This window comes from Talpa europaea (assembly GCF_964194135.1).
Source record: "Talpa europaea genome assembly, chromosome: 7".
Classification (NCBI taxonomy): Eukaryota; Metazoa; Chordata; class Mammalia; order Eulipotyphla; family Talpidae; genus Talpa; species Talpa europaea.
Window position 1 is genome coordinate 15,288,271 of NC_140074.1, and position 25,622 is coordinate 15,313,892.

Genomic DNA, 25,622 nt, shown 5'->3' on the forward strand with positions numbered 1-25,622 from the left:
AAATAAAACAGCCAAAAGTCTAACATGGGGATGGATTACATGAAGTATAATTCTTTTGTAAGATAGAATAATTCAGATATTAGCAATTATATTTAAGAATAATTTTTATGATCCAAGAAGATATCCCATGCAATTAAGTTTTAAAAAAGAACAAAAAAATTGTACAGAAGGATATTTTATACCTTTCCATTTGCTACATGATTCTTTAAAAATTTTGGGAGGAAATATCACAAAACACCTAAGCTTTGAAAAGGAATTATGGGAAAATTTTATTTTTATATTTTTTTGTGTTCCAGATTTTCTACATTAAGAATAAAATATTTCTTTAATCAGCCTAAAATGATTAAGATTTCCATTGTATTTTCTTTTTAATGAATTGGTTCAGTTTCTGAAGCATGTGAAGTTTGTTTTTGGGACTTACTGTGCTTCTGTCTAAATATTTTCCTATTCTGATTGCTGATTGCTTTATGTCATTTACTTCTATGCTCAAATACCACTTTCCAGTAAAACTTTGTAAAAGTAACCTATATAAAAATGACCGTGGTCATTTTCATACCATAATCTTGCTTTATTTTCTTCATGGCACAACCTGAAATTATACTAACTCATATTCAGTGTAGTTATTGCTTAGTTTCTGTCTATTGCATTAGTAAAAACATCTATGAGAGCAGAAGACAACTTGCTTGTCTTGCTTAATTTTAAATCCCCAGGTCCTAGAACTCTATCTGGCATGATGTTCTCACCAGATTCATATTTGCTAAATAAAAGGGCAGAGTTGCACGTTAGCCTCTCATAAGCTCGTTGCATATAATATCACATTTAGTTATTATTTCCGGACCAGAGATTGAATTGTAGATTAAGGAATTTTTCAAATTAGAGAACCAGCATAGTATTTCAGGTAAAGCTAAGTCAAAGGTATAATAATTGTTCCACTCTAGCAGGACATTCAAAGTTTCTTGAAAGAGATGGTGTCTGAGTTATAGTAATAGCTAGTGTTTATTGAGTGTGTTTATTGAGTGCAAGTACTAAGCATCCAATATATGCTTTAAATACATCATATTTTATAAATCCTCCCAATAACCCTAATTTATCAGAGAAGTAACTGAAAATTAGAAAGTCTCAGTAACTTGCCCTAGGATATCCAGCTAATGGTAAAGCAGAGTTTCAACCCCAGGAATCCTGACTTAGTCTTTCTTGGTGCTTGTAGAGGATTGCTCTCAAGGAGGTTAAGATTTTAATCACCAGCGGAAAGGGAAAAAAGACATCCCCAGTGAGAGGCATTGCATCACTTGTATATAAATTGCTATATGCCTTGAAGTAGCTAAGTAAGTTTGATTGCTTAAAGCAATATAAGACCAAAAAATTAATTAATTGCCTTTGTTTGTACATAAATCTACTTACACAACTATTTTGATGTAAAATTGAGAGAAAGTAGCATCAATTTCTAAAGTAAATAATGGAGGAAATCTAGTAAATAAGAGCTCTAGTATATTTAGGTTTTACTTGGATTTGTATATTAGGTTTGGTCTTCCTGTTGGTTGCTTTTAAGTTGTTTGAGTGACATCTTTCAGGGAATTCTATCTTCTAGACAAATGTGAAATTATTTTTCTGTAAAAGGACAGATTTCTTCTCACCTTTATGGATAAGTTAAAAGGTGAAAATGATGGAAGTGAGACCTCCCATGGGATTTAAAGTACCTCTAAAAGCTAACAGTTGCTATACACTATAAGATTTTTCCTCTTGAGTGTCATGATAATATAGTCTTTATACTAGTTGTGAAATAGACGCATGTCTTTCACTTAGGCAGACAAATAGGTCCTCTAAAAGTAATCTCTTTATTCTGAAAAATTGGATAGAAACTATTAAAAAAAATAGTTGAGGGAAGGAAGTGCAATGGACTGTGGTGGTAGACTATGCGTGATTTATTTATGAGTGCACTATGATGGTAATTCCTGACAGGAGTATCCAAATATTACCTCAATTACAAATAAATAAGTAGATAGATATATAGATTAGATTAGATTAGATTAAACAGAATTGAGAAAGAGTAGTCAGGGGCAGCCTTTATATATATTTTAGTTAATTTTTAATGTCACTGCATTACCATATGCCAATAATACAATGGAAACGGCATCCAGTTATAAATGTTCTGGCAAATTTTAGGAATAATAATAGTATTATTAATATAGATTTATTAATATCAATTAATTGATCAATATCAATATCAAAATTTACTAAGCATCTATTTTTGTAGTAAAAGTATGCCATCCCTTGAATATACTGTAATTTAGTTTACACAATTAGCCTGATTAGCTTTTTTTTGCTCCTTGTTTAATAAATGAAGGCTCTGAGACCAGAATGGGGATGTTATATCCCTCCAAGCCTGGTGGTTAAAGTGGTCAATATGGCTTTTGTACTTAGATGAGATGACTTCCAAATCCAGGAATTTTAACTCCTACCATGTTACCATCATGGTAGGAGTTAACCTGAATTTAAGAAAAAAACTCTGCTTTCAACAATCATTTAAATTCCAGGAGTTGTTACTACACATAGTTAAATATATATTCATATATATATATATATATATATATATATATATATATATATATATGCAAGTAGAAGAATTATTTAGCTTATTCCTAAGAATACCCAGGAATAATTTTACCTTTTTTTTAAAGATTTGTTTATTTATTTATGAAAGAACCGGGGTACAGGCCAGATGTGCGGGAGGTTGAGAGGATTCACCAGAGGCAGAGTAGGGAACAGAACAGACAGAGTGACTGAAATACACTGCTGAGGGGAGCAGTGGGCGAGACAGGAGAGGTCTGCTGCACCATGGGGGACCCTTGCTCTCCGACTGGGATCGAACTGGCACTGCAGAGACTGCAGACAACTTCACAGTGCAGCACTCAACTGGCTGCACCACCTGGGGAGGCCCTATTTTTACCTCTTCATTTACCCACTATTACAGATTATCATAAATTTCAAAATAATTAGTATGAGACATTGTTTTTAATTTCTACAAGGTCAAAGGTCATGTGTTCTATTTCTTTTGTGACACCTCATTGTGTTTAATACAGTACCCTGCAGAGTTAAGTGCTCAGAAAAATGCTTGTTTATGGACTTTTTCCTTAGGCACCTGTCAATATCCAACAGTGTACTTTTAAGACTTGATGAAATTGTAGTCTTGTAAAAGAAATGTGCATCTGTTCTAATATCCCATGAAAATCAATTCATGTTATATAATGATTTGAAAATATTCATTAATTTTTCTCTGCTTTCTTATCACCTGTTTATTAAAGAAAATAATAACCATGTATTTTTCAGCAAGTTGAATCTTGAAGAGGTTTGATATGATCATTACTCTAGAATGTGTCCTTGTCGTTTATCTTCCGTTTTACCAAGTATCCTATAAAACTTTTAGTTTTTAATGCTAGTTTCTTTTAATTATTTAGAGTTTGGGGAAGTTGAGGCTGTCTCCCAAATTTACTCTAAATTATCGCTCAAACTACAACATAATTTAGCTGTATTCTACCATATAAATATAATAAATTCCAGGAAGCCTGTATTTCCTTACCTTGTGCTATTACTGCTTTATAACTTGAACTCTCTGTACTTAAGTTTCTCACTGAATTAAAGTATAGAAGTTGAAGAAGATGATTTTTAAGGTTTCAATATTCTTTTCTGGTATGATATTATAGCATACTATATATATATACCATATAGTACTATCCATAACAAATATTCTCTGTATTTTCCTGATTACATCAACTTGAATGGATTTTATCTAATGTGAGTCATGATTGGAAGAGCAGATTCATTTTGACTCCAAGTAGAAATATGGTCTGCTGAATTCTCTTAAGTGTGATTCCTATTTTATTTCAGTATTTTTTTCCTCCATCATCCCTGGTATCTCCCTTTTTCCCGTCCCTCTCCCCAGAGTCCTCAATGTTTATTGATATCCACTAGTTTTTTAAGTAATTTACTTTATCATATTATCTGCTATGTAAATTTCCATTTACATGTAAATGTCCATTTACATGTAAATCTGTTTTTATTGTTTTGACTTGATTACTACACTTAATTCTCTCAAACTCACTCCATTTTACAGAAAATGATTATTTCATCATTTTTTACAACTGAATAGTATTCCGTAGTATAGATGTCTCACACCTTCTATATCTGATCATATACTGATGGGCATTTAGGCTGCTTCCTTATCCTGGATAATGTAAATAATGATGCTGTGAACATTGTGGGACATACATATTTTTCATGTTAATGGTTTTATATTCTTGGGGTAGTCCCAAGAGTGTGACTAGGGTTATGCAGTATTTCCATTTTTGGTTTATTAAGGCAAATTCAGATTGCTTTCCATAATGGTTGTACCAGTTTACATTCTGACCATCAGTATAATGGGGTTCCTCTTCCTCCATGTTCTCTCCAGCACCAATTGTTGTTGGAGGTCTTTTTTAATGTGTTTCATTGTCACAGATGTGAGATGTTACCTCATTGTGGTTTGAAACTATGTCCTTTTGAAGATTAATCCTTTTATCATTATGTATCTCCCTCTCTGTTTCTTACTTTTTATGTGGAGTTCTGTTTTACCTGATATTAATACATATTAGTGTTTTATATTATTGTTATAGTACATTGTAGATGATATACATTGATAGATATCAACATATTAATATAGCCATTTTCTCTTTATTTTGAGCCCTTGAGGAAATATATTTAAAAGATCTCCCACCAACCCGAAAGTCTCCACAAGAAGTAGAAGATAAAAATAAAGTTTTATCATTGAATAAGCATTAATTCATTGTGTGGTACACATCACAGACAATTCATTTAAGAGTTATCAAACAGAAAGACATATTACTTTTTCTGCCATGCAGATAGAGTACATTATATATATATGATGATTACATTACATAGAGATGGCTCCAGATCTTTGTAGAAAAAGAAAAATACTTGGATTTTAAAACTGATGAGAGTCTTATTTAGGTGTTAAAAAAGTTTGCATATATCTCAAAGGGGTCAGAGAAATAAATCACAATAACAAGTTTTCTACGAGAAGATTCTAAGAAAAGAGAGGATGATGGAAGAGTTTCTTCCTTTTTGCACCAGAGAAAATTCAATCCCTTCTTTCCTAAATTTGTGTTTAATCTTACAAAAAGGGAGAGGGCACCTATTACTGCCAGGGGAGGAAGGAGATACCTGGAGATACTAGGAGAAGGAGATACTGACCTATGTTGACACCTGGTGGGGAGGCTACTCATTAGTGCTGTGTGCCCCTTACTTGGTCTCCACTGGTGAGATGGGGTTGTTTGGTAACCACTGGGTAATGGTGGAAGTCCTGAATCTCCACTAGCCTCCTCTGACATAGTCCCCTACTGCTCACAGGGGAGCAGGAGTATCTCCTTACTGCTTGCAGGGGTGCAGAACACTTTATATGGTGTCAATCTCCCATTTTCTAACACTATGTCGGTGAGGATGATAGGGTGCCTTATTACAGTCTTACCAGGGTGGTTAACAGTCATGGCTCCCAAGTGTTGCTCATCCGATCAGAATATTTGTAGCACTTCAGTTGAAAAATTAAGATAATTGTTTGATCAAAGAAAAAGTGCCCCCCTTTTCTCTGATTAAAATTGTCTATTCCTTCTATTCAAGGAAAATCTAAAAGGATTTATTTTTTAAACTATCAAACAAGTCAAGTTAATGATAATGATAGGGGAAGAAATTTTACTTCTGACTAAAAGAATGATAACTCATTTTTTTCTTTAATGAGAACAGTAAGTAAAAATAATTATTCATGCATGCTTGCCATCTCATTTAGCATTGATATGAAATTCTCTCCAATAAAACTCAAGTGGTATATTTTTTTTTGGAAGAATGGGCTTTAGGAGGTTTATTATTTCCATTAGGCTGTGGAATTTGATTATTCAATCAACCTACTTCAATCCAGAAAAATCTCTTATGGCCCATTAATTTAAGGAACCATCTTTGTAAAGTACATGATTATAAAATTAAAAAAGAAGAAAGAAAGAAATTAGACTGTTCTTATTGCTTTCCTTCCTTCTACTTTTATTCTTTGTTTTAAATAACTCTTGTTGCAATTCACTTGCCATAAGCTCATTAAACATATTTCTAGCCATTTTTATTCCAGAAACTTCAATAATAAAGATTAATATGCTGATCCAAACTCAATTACTGGCCTGAGCATATCAAATATATTAAATTTCTTTTTCAGCATAATAAGTATATTTTCACCAGAAGAAATGTACATTTTTTAGGCTTAATTACTCTGGAGGGTTTGAGATAAAACTTTTAGATTTTTCACTGAACAAGTGATTTTAGGAAATATATATGTAATATTGAATGTACAAAAGCATTTTCCAAAGTAATATATACTCTGCTTCCTGATTATGATTCCTGAAAAATATCTTCCTTCAAATCATGTGAGTAAATATGAGTGTGTGTGTGTGTGTGTGTGTGTGTGTGTCGGGACAGGTTCTAAATGATAAATAGTAGTATCTTTAGAAAGCTTACATTGTCTATTCTTTTCACAGATGAATTGCATTAATAATGACTCTCTTCAAGCTTGGGATTACAAAGGTTGATTGAGATCTGATCTCTCATTCTAGTTTGTTTATTAAAATTGCTACTTCTCAACACTAGTATCATTAAATGCGAAACCTATATTAAGATAATTTTTGTTGAATCAACATAGGAACTTTGAGTAAGAACTTAATGGAAAAGATCCCACAGCTCAAACTCATACTTATACCACTATTCTGTAATGATAAATATTTTTTCTTTCTAAATCAAATTTTAATATACATATAGATTATATGACTTTCCATATGTTTTCATATTAGGTGTTTAGGAGTATCCTTGTTTCCAAATATCTCTTTATTTTTTTAAAGATTTGTTTATGTGTGCATACAAAAACTGTGGTACAGGCCAGAGGTGCGGGGGTGAGAAGATTCACCAGAGACAGAGAAACAAAACAGGCGGACTGAAATACACTGCTGAGGGGAGCAGCAGGCAAGACTGGAGAGGTCTGTTGTGCCATGTGGGTTGCTCCCTGGCCGATCGGGGATTGAACTTGTGCTGCAGAGGCTGCGGATTGCTTCATAGTGCAGTGCTTTAACCCTTGCACCACCAGGGAGGCCCCCCAAATATCTCTTTAAATGTCAATAGCATCATGCTCCATATACCTAAGTTTCTGATAGTTTGACAAGAATACAATGACTTTAACAATGTCAAATTTTTGTGAAATCAAATTTGGGTTATATGCTTAGCTACCCAAACTCACTACAGTGCAAATTTGTTCAATTATTTCCATCATCTGTTATATTTTACAAAAGATGGGGCAGAGGATGAAGATATTAGGAATATACACATATGTGTATAAGTACATACATACATCTGTATGTATATATACCTAGTATCGATGAAAATCTGATGCTTAAATTTAAATGTCATGCTGCCTCTTTTATGAGAAATATCAGTCCTTATTCTTTTGATTATGGGATCATAAAATACTAAAGAGATCATTAAAGGATTGGATGACTAAAGGGTTTTTCCCATTAAAATCGGTAGCAAGTTATTGATATTCATAGTAATGAAATTGATGCAGCATTTTTCTAGATTTCATTACCTTTCAGGTTTTTTCCAAGCTGAATTTGTGGAAAAGATGCCAGATAGAAGAGAAATAATATTGTACAATCATCTCTTGGCATGGGGTTCAATTTTGAGAATATAAGGATGATATGTATGTTAAACATATTTTATTTACCTTTCTGTAAATATAAATAATGGATATTAACAATGAACTGTTAGATAAACAAGTATAAGGGATAGGGCTAGACATAAAGCTTGAGAAATATCCTCTGGGTAAGATGCCTAGTAATCAGAAGACTTTTGATCTTTTCATCATGAGAATTCTTAATGTAGTCTATTAATCATTGCAATGGAGTGTCTTGATGCTCTCATCTGTAAAATAGAAATAATGGCCCCTTTTCCTTACTTATCTTACAGAATACAATGAGGGATAATAGCACTTTTCAAGAGCATCTCTAAAACCATTACATAGAGTTTTACTATATCTGTGTGGAAATATGCCCTTTGAAACCCTTTAGTGAAGAGAGTGTTAAATATATTAGAACTCAATATACTATCCCATGCATATTTCTGAGTTATGAGTTTGCTAGAGACACTAATCTTATTTTCTGTTTAATTTTAAAAATCAGGATAATTACTAAATTCTAAATTTCTACAATTCATTTTAATAAAAATATCAAAATGTTCTTTACTATTTCAGAATACTTTAATATTTATAATGTTTTTAAAGATCCATTTATTTATGCATACAAAAATTGGGGTGTAGGTCAGAGGTGCTGGGGTGAGAGGAGTCACCAGAGACAGAGTGGGGAGCAGAACAGGAGGCACTGTTGAGGGGAGCAGCGGGCAAGTCAGGAGAGGTCTGCTGCACCATGTGGGTCAGCCCCCTGGCCAGGGATCCAACTCATGCTGCAGTAGCTGTGGACTGCTTCGTAGTGCTAACACTTAACCCCTTGTGCCATCAGGGAGGCCCCAGATTTTGTAATTTTTAAGTAACATTAGAAAAACTAACTTTCCCACATCACTCTTTAAAAGTTCAAGTTTACATGAAAATGCTTATTATTGAATGACTTCTATTGACATATATGGGGAAAGTCTCTCCCATATATGTACTACTTTAATCATAGCCTTCCTTTTCTCCAAATCTAACCTCTTGGTCTCTTATTCCCTATACCCAAACTGTACACTGTTTAACCCTGATCTGTTTTTCCAACTACCTATTGAGATTTTCAGGTGTGTGTTTTCACTGCTTGTGTGATGGGAATTTATAATTGGAATTCTGATTACTTGTCAAGAAAATACAATCTGTTTATCATCTCTTTGATTTGAGAATTTAACCTTACATACCATTAAAAGCAAATAAGGCAATATGATGGGAATTTTTTTTTCAAGATTTATAAAACCTCCTTAAGTTTAGCTGTCATTAGAAATGTGTAATGTTATAATGTGAAAACAAAGCACTGTTGATAGGCATACAGAAAGATGGAAATAAATGGTATGCAAATCCAGTACCAGTATGGGAAGCATAAATTTTACTAACTGAAAAATTATTTCCAAATTAATTTGTATAATCAATTAAAATTTCAATAAATATTGTTGTTTTCAACAAAGTAAAATTCAATTTTGTTAATAATAAAAATTTTATAACTTAACACACACAATAGGGTAGTAAAATTCAATGTATTTTAAATTAGTAAGATAGAGACTTGCCATATTAAATCATATCATAAATCTACAGTAACAGTTTGCTATTTTATTTTTATTTTTTAAAAAAATCAGTTATTTAATTCATTTATAATTTTGACTTCTTTTCACATTTTAATTATTTGGATCCCATGTGTACATATATATAATTTTCTTCATTCTTTTATCATTGAATTTTTTGAATTATTTTTTTCTGAATTCTCTAATATAAAACTTGGTTTCTTTATTGCTTTCATTATGCTATCTAATAAAGAAAGTTTTTAAAGCTGTAAACATGACTTTGAGATGACATTTGGTTATACCTCAGATGTTTTCAACAGTGTTTTTTTTTTTTCATATCTAATACAACCTGCGATGTGCTATTGTAGTTTTGATTTTCTCTTGTGTGTTGGAACATTTTTTCAAATGTCTTTTGTTGTGTTTAGGTTAGATCAACTGGTTTGTTCAAGGTGTTCTTATTTGGGAACTAAGTTATTTTTATTTTGCAGTGGAAATTATCAATTTTTGTTGTTAATGGATTATGGGCACATGATAAGAAGGTGAATGATCCAATGTTTATTTTATCAATCTTATTAAAATTCCAATGATTTTTTTTTAAAGATTTATTTATTTATTTATACAAGGTTGATTGATTAATTGATTTATACAAGCACTGGGTACAGTCAGAAGTGCGGGAGGGTGAGAGAATTCACCAGAGCCAGAGCGGGGAGCAGAGCAGGCAGAAGGACCGAAGTACACTGCTGAGGGGAGCAGCGGGCGGCAGGAGAGGTCTGCGCGCCATGTGGGACCCTCCTCTGGTGGCCAGGGAGCAGCCGGGGATCGAACCGGCGCTGCAGAGGCAGCGGGCAGCTTCGCAACCCAGTGCTCAACCGCTGCGCCACCGGGGAGGCCCTTAAAATTCCAATGATTTTTTAAAACTCCATCTATTAAAAAAAAAAGAGAAAGTATTGATTTTTCCTGCTTAGTCATGTATTTCTATAGATTAGAGCTGTGTTCTTTCACGATTTTCAGAGTTTTGTTATGTATGCTTTGATTTAATTTTTTCAGTCACATGTTTTGTGATAGTTATATCATTAAATATTTTATTTATTTTTTATGCTTACTATTTATGTTGTTTTCCATCTAAAATTATCACCCTTATTCATGGTGCTTTTATTTTTGATGTTGTTCTTTTCTCCTCTGATGTTTGTTACCACTTTCATCTTATTTTAAGTGATTTTCTTTTAAGCATCATAGCCTAGGATTTTCTTTCCTTTTTCCTTCTAAAAGTAGCAGACTTTTACTGGGAAATTTAATGTATTTATTACTATAGCACAAGATTATTTGCTTTATTGCTTTATAGTCAATACTTTGGAAAAAAATATATATATATACATATATTCCAAAATAGTAAAACAAGTATCATATATACATACTGTTTGAATCATTTTTAAACTTTCCTTTTCAAAATCTCATTTTTTAAAAAATGTTTATTTATTTATGCATACTAGAGCTGGGGTACAGGCCAGAGGTTTGGGGCATGAGAGGATTCACCAGAGACAGAGTGGGGAACAGAACAGGTGGATTGACTGAAATACACTGCTGAGGGGTGCTGTGGGTGAGTCAGGAGAGGTCTGCTGCACCATGTGGGTAGCTCTCTGGCCAGAGATCGAACTCGTGCTGTGGTGGCTGTGGACAGCTTCATAGTGCTGAGTCTTAACACCTTGCACTATCAGGGAGGCCCTCAAAATCTCCTTTGTAATAAAACAAAAATGGCATCTTTTAATTATGCTATATAATAAGAAAAGAGATTTGCATATTTTTACTTTCCATTTATGTTTATTTAGAACTCAAAATCTTTTTAAATAATTGTTTTGAAATCTTATTATTTTTTTAAAAATAATTTGATACCTACATTTAGATCTGTAAACACATCTCAATTATTGTTGTTAGTAAGTAGTTTTGATATTTATCATCATTTAGTTCAACATGTCTTCTCAGTCTTTAAATTCTCAAGCTACTTGAATATATATTCAAATAATATTTTAAAGAATAGTACATAGATGTGCTCTTTTTCTGGGCTTTAGCTTTGCTTGAATATCATTTTATTGCTTGTTGATAGAAACAGTAGCTTTCTGGGTATAAAATTTTTAATCTTAACATTTTCCCTTGAGGAATTAGAGATGCTTAAACCAAAAGAAGGAATATATATGTGTATAAAGTCATAACATTGTTATGTGCAAAAAGGGTCACAGTTAGTCTAATTCCACAGGGAAAAACAAAGATCAGAGTATAGAAGCTGTAGAGAAAGTTGGCTGAATAAAGGTTGATCTCTTTAACACCTAAGAGATTTCTAAAGATGAAGGCAAACTTGCCTTACCAAGTCATAATATGTGACACGAGTGTCCCTGAAGTGATTCTTTGCCTACCTCTCAAGATACTGTTCAGATACTAGATAATGTTAAGAGAAGAGAACTTTTTTTTTTTTGGTAGACCCTCCGAATAGAGAACCCAGCCTTTTTTTCAAGGTCAATACATGTGTCTGTAAGTTGTACTGACACAAAATCATTATGACACTTTGTCAAAGTTGAGCATTTATTTATTTCTAAGAAATAATAAATTTCTAGTTACTTTGGGAAATTAACAAATGAATAGCCTATTGTTCATCAGACTATCATAGTTTTGTACTACATGGTGGAAAAGTGAGCATTTCAGGTATTCTGTAGATGCTATGACTCTTCTGTTTTTTAAAGATTTTATTTATTTATGCATGCAAGAACTGTGGTACAGGCTAGAGGTGTGGGAGTTGAGAGGATTCACCAGAGACAGAGTGGGGAACAAAACAGGCAAATTGACTGAAATACACTGCTGAGGGGAGCAGCAGAAAAGACAGGAGAGGTCTGCTGCGCCACGTGGATAACTCCCTGGCAAGCAGGGATCAATGTTGCGCTGCAAAGGTTGCAGACAGCTTCACAGCACTGTGCTTAACCCCTTGCTTCCATCTTTTCAGAGCCTCCTTTAAATGTCAGATGAGGGTAAAATGGCCATTCATATTTTTCACACTGGAATCCCCAAAAGGATTGTAACCTAAGCAAAAGCCGCTGGTGGAGGATCTCTTTGTGACTTCATTAGATAGTATGCGACTGTTAACTAGAGGGATTCTAAACAATTCTTTTAGGAACCATTTTATACTTTTTAAAATCCCTGAGTTTCCAATGTTATTTGAATTTGTAGTCTAAATATTTAATGTTTAACACAAAATAAAGGAGAACACTGCTTGCTTTTATTGCTAAAACCAGGTACAAGGAAAGAATAGAATAACAATATAGATTTTGCACCTCCAGTTTTGAGAACTGTATATCAAATGTGCAGTGCACCATTCTCACTTTTAAATATGATATAAATTATAGCTGGGCCAGATGTCATAAAACCCTAGAGGAAAATAGCAAACAAAGGAAGTTGAACTTCTATATTTCCTTTACTTTAGCCACTGTTCTGTCTTATCTACACAGTAGGGGAGGCATAGTGCATGATGTTAGTAAGCTTACTAGTGCTTAAAAACACATTGGTAATCTCTGGGTATTTATGGATTTTAGTTCTTGTTCTTTCAATTCCTTTGGATGTGTATGCCATCAGCTTTAAATCTGAAAAAATGCAGGTAATATAACATTTAAGGGAATATAAAATTGAAGGAGCATAATACTTATTAATATGTTGAATGATTACTTTATGCCAAGCACTATGCTATTACATGTAATGTTTTACTTGATATTCACAAGAACAAAATGGGTTAGAGATTTTATCTAATTGATACTATGATTAAAACTTTGATCTGCTAATGGGAAAACCTATATACCTGGCAACAGTATAAGTCTTAAAAATCTCACCCAGTTTTCCAGCACCATTTATTGAACAAACTTTCTTTGCTCCATTGCATATGCTTTGCTCCTTTGTAAAAGATTAGTTGACCATAAATCTGTGGGTTTATTTCTGGATTTTCTATTTGGTTCCATTGGTCTGTGTGTCTGTTCTAGTCCCAATACCACGCAGTTTTGATTATTCTAGCTTTGTAGTATAGTTTGAAATTTGGGCGTTTGATGCCTCCATCCCCTTCCTTTTTTTTCAGGAAAGCTTTAGCTATTCATGGCTTTTGCTATAAACCAGAAACACACTATGGAAGTGGGGAAGGATTAGAGTCAAAATAAGGGGTGTGGGAACTGTATGGGGACTATAACAAAGATGAAAGTGCATACATTGTGCAAAAATTAAAAATGATGTAAAAATATATGAAATAAAATAAAATAGAAAAAAGGGAGGGGTGATATAAAAAAGCATTCTTTGAAATACAGAGGGGAAGAAAAAAAAAAAAAAGGAAAAGGGAGGCATCCTTTGGTAACTGAGTGTCATTAAAGGGTAAGGAAAAAGGAGAGATGGTTAAGATTTTTGCTATACAAAAAAGAAAAACATAAAACTAGATATAACAACTTTCCTCTAAAGTACTTGAACTTTGCTATACTGACAGAAGCAGGTACCAGCAAATTACGGTTCTTCTTATAAGTAAGTAAGTAAGTAAGTAAGTAAATAAATAAATAAATAAATCTCATCCAGTTCTAAAATTTATGAGAATTTGGCTTAGGACTTATTTTTTAAAGATTTATTTATTTATCCATACAAGAACTGGGGTGTAAGGCAGAGGTGGAGGGGGTGAGAGGATTCACCAGTGAGAGTTGGGAGCAGAACAGGCAGATCCACTGAAATACACTGCTGAGGGGAGCAGCGGGTAAGACAGGAGAGGTCTGCTGTGCCATGTGGGTTGCTCTCTGGCAGTCCTGGGATCAAACTCTTGCTGTAGTGGCTGGCAGTAGCCTGATAGCACTGTCTTTAACCCCTGCGATACGAGGGGGGGCCCTGGCTTAGTGCTTATTAATGTCAATTGTACTTTAAAGATTTATTTTTATTCATTTATGCATACTAGAACTGGAGTGTAGACCACAGGTGATGGGGAGGTAAGAGGATTCACCAGAGACAGAGTGGGGAGCAGAACAGGCAGATTTCCTGAAATGCACTGATGAGGGGAGCAGCAGGAGAGACAGGAGAGGTCTGCTGCACCATATGGGTTAGTTCCCATGCCTGGGTAGATTACCTTTTTCTGATAAAAATCCTGGAATGATCTAACTGTATTATTCTTGGGTAACCTGGCATTCTTTTTAGCACTAAATGGACCTTGGACCTTGGGTGTAACCTTCCCATCACTCTTCCTTGTATGGCTGATTCTTTCTCATTAAGAAATTTTCACTTTCACTTTATTTAAAACTGTTAGTATTTTCCTTTAGAATACCTTAGTGTTAAATTTGGAAAAAATAGCTCTTCTCATAACTTTATCAAATTGCTGGAAATCTGTTGATAGTTTGATTTAAAAAACAAAATATGGCCCTCCCTGGTGGCCTTGGGGTTAAGTCTCAGCCCTGTCATTGCTATAGCTTGGTTCAATCCCCAGCCAGGTAGCTAACCCACATATGGTGCAGCAGACCTCTCCTTTTTTAGCCAGCTTCTCCCCTTAGCATTGTATTTCACTCAATATACCTGTTCTGCTCCCTACTCTGTCGCTGGTGAATCCTCTCACCCATTCCCCTGCACCCCTGACTTATACCCCACTTCCTTTACCCAATAAATGATAAATCTTTAAAAAATAAAATATACAATATATTGAAATTTTAGATCTATGAAATATTCTTAAAATATTCAGTCTTGCCACTCAGAAATATAACACATTCCTATAGTTGCAGTTTTTTTTTAATATCCCCCAATAATATTTTACATCCTTCATTAATAACATTTCAGATATAACCCTTTTCTTGTTAAATTAATTTATGCTTTTTTTGTTGTTACTTCTATTTACTGGCCCCATGTTCTGCAATTCTGCCTGACTCATTGAATATGGACATTCAAAAACTTTTTTTTTTATTTTATATACACTGTGCTATCTCCTCTATCCCATAATTATCACTATTACTTATATACAGGTGACTTCCACATTTACACATTCACCTGGTCTCTTTGTAGAATTATCTAAGGCCTTCTTTATTAATCATCACCATCCCAAACTCAGAATATCCAGAACCAAACTCGTCTTATTTCTGAAGAGGTATAGATTTAACTTCCATATTTCGGTTAATGGCATTACAATATATATCCTAATTCACAATATTAGAGCCAGCTTTGTCTTTTCTCACTCTTTTTCGATATGCAATCAATAGCCAAGTCTTCAAACTTTTAAGTTCTATGAATTTTCCAGCACCCATCCTCTAGAATTTATTTCTATAAACATTACCATATTTTGTGCTCTCCTCAACTTTTGTCTGGATTATTTCATTGACCTTTAAACCCATTGTCTTGTTTCAGTCTCTTTTCCTTCTTTTCCAATCTCATTAATCTTCCATGACATGATATTGGTTCTGTCTTCCTCTATCCAGGACCTTTCTGTGCCGACAGTGACAGGTTGCCTACCTGAGTACATGTTCCTCCAGTTGGAGGGCAAAATGTTCTCATTCCAATTTCCTTTTAATTCCTCATTTTGGGTGAATCTCCTCTTCAAGATTTTGCCCTAACCAGTAATTGAATTATTGCTATTCTCCAGAAATTTCTAATGATTTCATGTCTTTACACATTTGGTCATATGCCAGCTAATCCCCAGAGTACCTTCTTGCTCACCTCTACCTCTGCCTGAATCCTACATTTTTAAGAATTATATGTTATCTGCCTCTCATATCTTAATTTTGAAAACTTATCTTGTTATGATTTCAACACAATGCTGTTTATATACTCGTTCTCCTTTTCTAGATTATTCAGCTGTTTAACTGCAGAGCTTGCTCTCACTCATTTCTCATTCTACATAGTGTTTTGTGCACATAGAGTCCTCTAAATATTTATTAAACCAAATTAAAGAGTTTCAGTTATCATAGGAACTATCTGTGGTTCAGACTAAGAAACGAATGCCTAATTCTCATCAGACACAGGCAGTTACTTGGTTCAATAAAAACTGAGGTAGTGCTGATTTCTTCATTTTGCCCTTACCTAACACAACTTTTAATTTAAGGTGATCAGCTGAGAACCTCTGATTACAAAATCCTGCATGTCAGTGGGTTTTTTTTTAAGTTAAAATGAGTTATTTGCTAGAAATGCATCATTGCACCTAGGTATTTGATTCAAAAGCTGTGATTTATGACTTAGACTGGAATTTTATAGGTACAATGTCATATAATACCTGAAAATGCCATTTATTTTCATGCACAATTTAAATTACACTATGCCAAGTTACAGCAATATTTAAAAAGTAATTTCAGTGCTTCCTTACATTTGCCACATTTTTTGTCAGAGTAAAACTGAATTCAAAATTACTGAATGGAAAACATTTCTGCCACAAAAATGTTACTGCTGAATAATCAATAAGAAACATGTTCAGGTATATATTTTTGTCTCCTTTGTTTTATGAATTTTATTTTTATTTTTGAAATTAATATATTCATGCCCCTGGATTTTCTCTTTGGAAATGGTATTTATATTTAGAAACTAAATCCATAGCACCTATTACTAAAAGTAATATATATAAAATTTTCTAATGAATGTTGTGAAGTCTATTTTTCCAAAATAAATTCACAACAGAATATTAAGAAATAGAAGTGCTTAGCTAAATGTTTATTTACTCTTATGGAAATGCAAACAAGACCTGAAATATATTTTCTAGGAAAGAAGCAAGTATACATTTTAAAAGAGTGGATAACTGGGTATATTAATGAATGTGAAATAAAATTAAGGTAATCAAAGTAGCTCCTGACTGTGTAAGAATGTCAGGGATTTAGTTACAGCATTTCTTCACTTTTTATAAGAGAAATTTTATAACTTGAATGCCTTTATATTAAATATTTTAGCTTTACCCTTTGTCCAGAAATAGCTGTAGTTTGTGTTTCTGTATTTTAAAATTCATACCATTAATTGAAAAAGATCATTTATTTCTTTATTAGTTTTTTATTTTTTAGGTTTTTTTTAATTGCCTGATTATTTCTCACATGATGTTAAACAACAGAATAATATACTTTCTTTGTAGAAGGTATTCATTACCCTCATGACTTCATCCACCCTCACTTAGGAGAAGCAACTGTATTTTAATGCAGAATTTTTGTTTTTGGTCTTTTTATTTTGGGGTGACAGTGTACTTATTTGTTTTGTTTGCTTACTTTACACTAGACATACAGGTTTGGCATGGAATCAGTGGCATCTTCACCTCCATTTCCCTAGAGACCAATTGCATTTATGAGGCTTCTAACAGTGAATTTATAGGTCAGTATCTTAGGATTTAGATATCTTATAAAATGGAACAATCTAAATCATCCTACAGGGGAACTGGACTTATAACCAACAAACCAAATGAGTTTGTTGTTTAAATATTTAAATAAGTTTGGAAACATGGTGTTAAAGTTTAACCAGGTGTTTTTCTTACACATGTACTTAGAATTCTTAATATTTTAATCTTCATTGTAAATCTCCCAAAGGGAACTATAGTATCTGACATTTCACAGTCGTAATAGCTATGGCCGACTATTTGTTACACTCCTTTATATTTCAAAATGATAGATACACTTGCTTTATTCCTTATTTTATTTGCATATACTCTGGAAATCCCCATGTTCTGTAGAATATGGTTTGTACAGTGCTTCTCTACAACATGCATAAGTAACTATGAAAGGTATGAATACAAATATCTGCAACATGAAAAGCCACATATCTAGGCCACATTTCATGATGAATTTTTGAAAGAACTTAAACTGATTTTCCAAAACAGAGCCTTAATAAAATCTTGGTAAAAGATCTATGTGACAGGTATTCTGTAGGAAAATTATAATTTGCATTGCCTCCACCAAGAGAAATAAATATATTGACAATTTGACAGCAATAATATGAAATTTTACTTGGCATTATTTTTCCTATTTATGAACCTTAAAAAAAGAAACTCTAAAATAAGGAATAAGGCAAGCATATCTATCATTTTGAAATATAAAGGAGTGTAACTAAGCAAAGAATCTTAAGTTAAATATCCATTCGTTCTACAGACAAAAGAAATACAAATATAGAGAAAGCAACTGGTACTTCTGCACCAGTTTCTTAAAAACATAGATTATTTATTTCTAACTCCCTTCTTAAATTAGGAATTTGAAATGTGCCCATATATAAGACATCCATAAATATTTCATAATTATGTCAGTGGAATTTGTGAAAGTCAGGGGACAGTTAATAGAATGGGGACACTCAGGTACCAGTAGCCTTTGGGTCAGGTCATCTAGACACTGTAAAATCCAATTGTTGATGCTAACAGAGACACCTGTGTCTGTCTGACTGAGATGATAAAGTTGTAAGTGATTAGAAATTCTGACCAATAGTTACCTATGAAGAAAAGTTTCAGGTTGCTCACATGAATATGCAGTGTTGTCAAAGTAACAATCAGAAGTGTAAGATTTACCCTTGTGTGTGTAATGACAGAAGACCTACCTGGTTTAGGATGGAGACTGAAGGATGAAATTCAGTTTCCAGGCAGAGGATAGCAAAACACTGGCATACTAGAATCACAAGTTCTTGACTCAATATGCAAGACAGAAATCCAGTTGTAGAAGCAAGGGCTGTAGAGAGGGCTATTGGGCTGTAAAATGACCTAATAGCTCTAGAATCCCAGCTTATTCATCTCTGTTCTTCATGGTGGAGAATATGAGACTCTTCTGCAGAATAGTTTTGTTCTTGGTGACCCGAGCAGAGCTGATTTTCAAGCTGGGAAGTAGACAGGTTCAGGCTGTTAGACTGAGTATTTGATAGAGTGAAAGATGTGATTCACTTTAAGTACAAATTTAACTAGCATAGAGGATTGATTTTTCTTTGACTAGGGTCTATCCACATTTATATAACTAAAGAAACCAATTTGGAAATTCAAGATTAAATTTTTAACTTCACATAGAACTAGACATCACATATCAGAGCTCTAGTCTTCATGTCTAGATCCGCATATCTGTAACTTTACCTTCAAACTCTGTAACTTTATCTCATTCAAACAAATTAGGTTTTGGTTTACTCTATATCTTAGACCATTTATGACTAGATCTTTCTTTTTCCAGATTATTTCACTAGAATGTCTAATTTTCTTGTGACTGCAATTCTCATCATAAATAGCTGTCCTATATTTTGTTTTGTTTTTCTATTTAAGTGTCTTATATCTAGTGATAAAATGAATATCACAAAATAAGATACTCCATCATTTTGTGGATATGTTCTCTTTTTTCTTCATAATTTTACATATTAAAAGCAGATTCTATTTCATGTAGTCATGGGTTTTCTTAATACCTACTGTCTGAAACTTTAGGGGAGTTCTTTTGGAACAAGATCCATTATAATTCATGACATTCTTTATTGGATTCAAAATGTGAAGGCTGTTTTGAACATCAAGGCAATAAAGGAGCTAATACAAACTATAGTCTGGTAAAATAGAGCATTAGAACAAGAACAATATCTAGTAAATATTTCAAAAATACTGTTTTCAAGACTTGAAATAGTGAATTTTTTGCCATAGTGTTAGCTCATGCAGAGGAAAAATGTAACAAGTATTCTGTGCAAAAGGGTGTGAATTGAACTGCTATGTTTGGAAAATGTGCACAAACTTATCAAACCTTTTTTTTTTTTATCCTTTTCACTCTTGCTTTAATTTCTCTTTCTTTTTGTACCTTGAAGACTTCTTTTAAAATTCCTTAATAGTATATTACCCCAGAGAGGCCCAGGAACTATTTCATTTATGTTTGGTATTTGTTAACTGAAGGGCTAAATTACCTAATTAATTTTACAGAAGTTTCTTATTTCAGAAGTTTATCCGAGGTAGAGTATTATGGCTTTAAAAACAATTATGTAAAAACAATATGCCACCTGATTGATTTATATTAGATATATAATGTCTATATGCCTTGCATACATTGAATGTAAATATGGAGATACATATTTTGTATACTATATATTATAGATTTAGTGACATCAGCACCAATTATTTATGTAATTATATCAACAAATATTCATTTACTTAGTCCTTCTCATTGACCTGACACAAGGGAACTGTAGTTTTTATAGTATTTTCTTTTTAAAAAGATTTATTTTTATTTATTTATGCATACAAGAGCTAGGGAATAGGTCAGATTGGGGGGGTGAGAGGATTCACTAGGGACAGAGTGAGGAGCAGAACAGGTGGATCTTCTGACATACACTGCTGAGGGGGGCATCTGGCGAGATAGGAAAGGTCTGTCTGCTGCGCCATGTGGGTAGCTCCCTGTCCAGAGATCAAACTCATGCTGCAAGGGCTGCGGATAGCTTCATAGTGCTGAGACTGAGCCCCTTGTACCACCAAGGAGGCCCAACATGTTTTTTTATTTTATAAATGCAATAATGTTGGCATAAAAATTAAAATTATTATGTGCCTCAGAAAATGAATTTTAAAGTAGTATCAATAACTCCAGCTATCTTTTTCTTCTATGTTATGGGAAATTTCTCATTTGTCAATCAATTTGTAAAATGAATAGCATGTTATTTTAAAGGTGGGAAACTATGGAATGCAGTTACTTCAGTAATAATTATAAATGAGCCACTTGACTTTTAAAAAATATTGCAGCCAGTGAAAGCCTGTACTGTATTTTAATTTCAAAAATCTCTATAGGTAATAGGTTATATTTTATAAATGCTAAAAAAAAACAAATAGTTAAGAGCCTCCCCGGTGGTGCAGCGATTGATTGCTGGGTTGGGAGGCTGCCCACAGCCTCTGCAGCGCCAGTTCGATCCCTGGCCTCCGCTCGAGGGTCCCACATGGCGCGCAGACCTCTCCTGCCACCCACTGCTCTCCTCAGCAGTGTACTTTGTCACTCTGCCTGTTCTGCTCTCCACTCTGGCTCTGATGAGTACTCTCGCCCTCCCGCGTCTGACTGCGCTTTCATAAATAAAGAAGTAAATCTTTTTAAAAAATTAAATATGCATGCATATATAATTTTTTTTGATTTGCATTCTATGCCTGCATAGTTATTCTTCCTCTGCAATCCTGGTCAGTAGAAGTTCATCTATAAGGATGTTTATGTTGTCTACACAACTATCAAATTGAAGAAAGATATTTTAAATGCAGTTGCTTTTACAACTATCTTTTCTATAGCAGGCATGGCTAATTATGTAATATATTCTTTATTCTTCCCTTCTTTCATTTAACTACTTGTAAGTACTTTCCTATTAACAACCTTACCCTCCTTTGATTATTCATATAATTGAAATAATATGCTGAGAACTTTAGAGATTCACAGAAAAATTCCAAATTTTATTTTTAAAGGTCTGAAATGTCATCCTGATAGAAAATGTCATCTGCAGAGACCTGAATTAGAAAAACCATCCATGGGTTTTAGACTATGGGGCCACATTATTTATTTTGACTGTTATAGATGTAATAAATCATTCTAAAATAATGTTGACATTTATGTATTCCTCTAACATGGCAGTTTAACAGCCTGTTCTATATACTGCTCTTTGAGTTAAGGATTTGCTATCGCATTTTCTAGCTTACTTTTCCCAATCTTAACACAGCAGACAGTGGTAATGCCAACTGCAGAGTGGCAAGAGAGAAAAAGATGGATAATGTATTCATTTTTATGAGCGATTTTAAACTCCTTGCCATTGAGCACATTTCTCTGAATGGATCTCATAGCTCATAGTGTTTTCTTCTTTCTTCTTTCTTTGGGCTTCAAGAAGCTTTTTTTGCTATAGCTATGGCTTTTGGTTGATTAAATCCTGCTTTTTCTGCCTACTGACAGGTGCACAGAATGCATTAGCAAGAAATATATCATAATTGAAATCAATACTGTGACTTTGAGGGGTGTTTCTATGATGAGTTCTGGTCCTGTGTATTTTATATGCTGCCATGTCAATGTAATGGATTAGACACTTCCATCAATTCAGTTTTCACACACGCACGCACACACACACACACGCACATGCACATGCACAATGCCTGACTAACATTTCTTTTACACTAAATTTATTGTTTAGATCTTTGGTCTTACAATTGTTTAACTAGACTGAACCATTCAATACATAAAATATAGAGATGTATCTATTCTTTCAGGTTAAAATATGATCCAAGCATTACAGTGAAGAGTTTGGTGGTTGTGTTTTGTTTGTTTTAATGATAAAATTTCTAATTCCCATGTGTAATGAGCATACAATTCAACTCATGACTGTTATATTGCTTTTTATTGTCACCTTTGACTTCTAATCATGATTGACTCTTGAAACCTTCATTGCCATCATTGATCGCTCATATTTTTCGGCATTAATTCACCAGGTGAACTTCTTCCAGCACTTTGACCTTCTACAGTGTCCTGATCCCTAAAGTATAAGTTTTGAAGTCCTGCTGATATGGAATAAAGAGAGGTGATTACCTCTCTCTGCATCTTATATTCACATATTAAATGTGTGTGTGACTTCTAAAGGAGGACCTTAACACTGGATATCAGAGCCAGACAACCCAGCTCTGAAATCGTCTTTTTACTTTTGGGAATATCTTTATTGGCTAGCATCATGGCCTTGACCGTGAAGGAACAGCAGTACAGCTACACTAAGGGTACTCCTGCCTTGCTTGCAGTCAAACAACCATGAAGAGAATTATGGCATTTCCTGGAGAAACAAGAGAATTTAAATTTTAAAATTCTCCATATCATTAAAAAACACAGTAGGGAAGAGCAGAACATGCAGTTTGCTCCCTCTGCTGCTCACATCTAAACTCTGCTTTTTAATGTCTTGAAATGTATGCTTACTGTGTGGTTATAATTAAGTTACATTTACAGACAAGTTGGAGAAATAAGCTGATTTGTCTCCATATTGAGATTATTATATTTTCTAATGTCGTACCAGATTGCCAAAACAGCATGAAATGTATGCACACCACTGACCCTACTATCAGCGAATGAATTTTTATTACATGTAGATAAATATATAGCCTTTCTGATTTTTTTTTACATATCCAGGGGCTATATTAGTGCCTTCTATCATTTTCTTAGTGTTTCCCCAAGACACTATTCTAGAAACTAGTGGGCACTTAGTTGGGCTGTTGATGGAAAAGAAAACAAAGAAAAAATAGATGAGTCAAGAAGATATGGGATATATACAGTGGAATACTACTCATCAAGCAAAATAAAATAAGCTAGGTCATTTGCAAAAGCATGGATAGAGCTAGCTGTAAGGGATTATGCTAAGAGAAGTAAGTCACACAGAGAAAGACAAATACCAGATGGTGTCACTTTTATATGGAATATAGAGAAAACATATGTAGAGTAGCAGATTAGATAAAGGGACATGTAAAGACAAACTTAAAAACTAACTCTTGGGCCTCCTCTGGTGGCGCAGCGGTTGAGCACTGAGCTGCGGAGCTGCCCGCAGCCTCTGCAGTGCCTGTTCGATCTCTGGCCACCAGCAAGGGTCCCACATGGTGCACAGACCTCTCCTGCCGCCCGCTGCTCCCCTCAGCAGTGTATATCGTCGGTCTGCCTGTTCTGCTCCCCGCTCTGGCTCTGGTGATTTCTCTCACCCTCCCATGCTTCTGACTGTGCCCAGTGCTTGTATAGATAAAATAAATAAGTCTTAAAAAAAAAAAATAGAACCAGAAATCATTGATTTGTAAAAACAAAAACAAAAACAAAAACTAACTCTTGAAAGCTGAGGTTGTGAATTGAGGTTGGGAGGGGGGCAGAGGAAGGAAGGTGTGAGACCAGAATGGGAGACAACGCAGTGGACTATGGGGGTAGACAATGGGTGCTTTGATGGTGGTTGTGCTATGGTAACTGCACCTAAAGAGTGGGGTTCTATGATTCCAATATACCAACAACAATGTAAACCGACATTATCTCAATAAAATTTTTAAAAAGAAATAAATGTACCAAGTGAACTATAATATCACCTTTGCATTGTCATTCACAGTTGGAACAGTCCACAAAAGGACGTCTCTGAAACACACAATATTTTCTTTGGTGGAAATGAGATTCAGTAATTGGGATGAATGAAATTTTCTTTGGAGAGGTGGTGTGATTCTTTAGTGTGTATTCAAGTGTAGACAAGTTTTTTTACAGATTGATATGACATTCTTGGATAAAACAATGAATGATTGGAAATGAGTGCCTTGAATATCTGTGAGAATTCAATGACTGTCAACTGTAAGAGAGTAGATATTCAGACAAAGTAAATATCAGAGTTCATCAGTAATTTTTATTCTACTGATTTTACACATACAAACATAGAGGAACCCTTAATCAAGATGAGCTAATTTTATTTGCTCATAAAGATGTCAATATGCTTTTACACACACACACACACATACACACACACACACAAAACCAACTTCTGTCTTAGGCTGTTGCTCCTATCTAATACATAGATGTTACATAGAAATTAGGAAAAGTATGTTTTCATTTTGTTCATAGTCCTTACTTCTTCTGAGTTTAAATGTCAAACAGTCATTCTATATTGCTGAAGCATATTTTTAGTGTATACCTAATAGTAAAGCTATATCCACACTTCTTATATACAGACATAGCAAATTGAAATAGTGAATACTATATCTATTGATAACTGCAAAATGCAAGCTAAAAGATAGCTACTTTTCCACTAAAAAACTCACTCTACTTTGTTGAGAGTAAATTTTTAAAAGCCACTTTTCTAGGACTAAATTAATCCAATGCTACACAGATAATAAATAAAAATTTACAATAAATGTATCACTTTAGAAAATATTTATAATGCTTAGTGATTCCTAGAAATGTTTATTTGTATTATTTAATAAGAAGCTATTTGTAAACTGAATTCAGTAAATTTTACCTTTATTGACCAATAGAAAAGAAGAGAAAGATAAATATTTGTTACACAAAAGGACTCTGCTTCCTTTAAACAGGAAAAAATAAATGCTAAGACCTAGGAATAATGAAAGTATGTGTTTCTTAAAAAGTCACTATTCTATCAGTAATTGCAATATAGATCCTCAGAAAACCAGGCAGAAGAAAGGCATGTTGATTCATTTTGTTTATTGTGCTTATCTGCTTATTTTCCTGAAATTGTTTGATCATTCTGGATTTTCTATCTCTTTATGGCTATATGGACTATTTCTAAAGATTGGCTCAATATAGCAGAATGCCATCTCTCTTGCCTTGTTAAATTTCCTTTAGCAAAGCAGAGGTTCTTAAATAACTATATGCCCTTCCTTCTGTATTGAG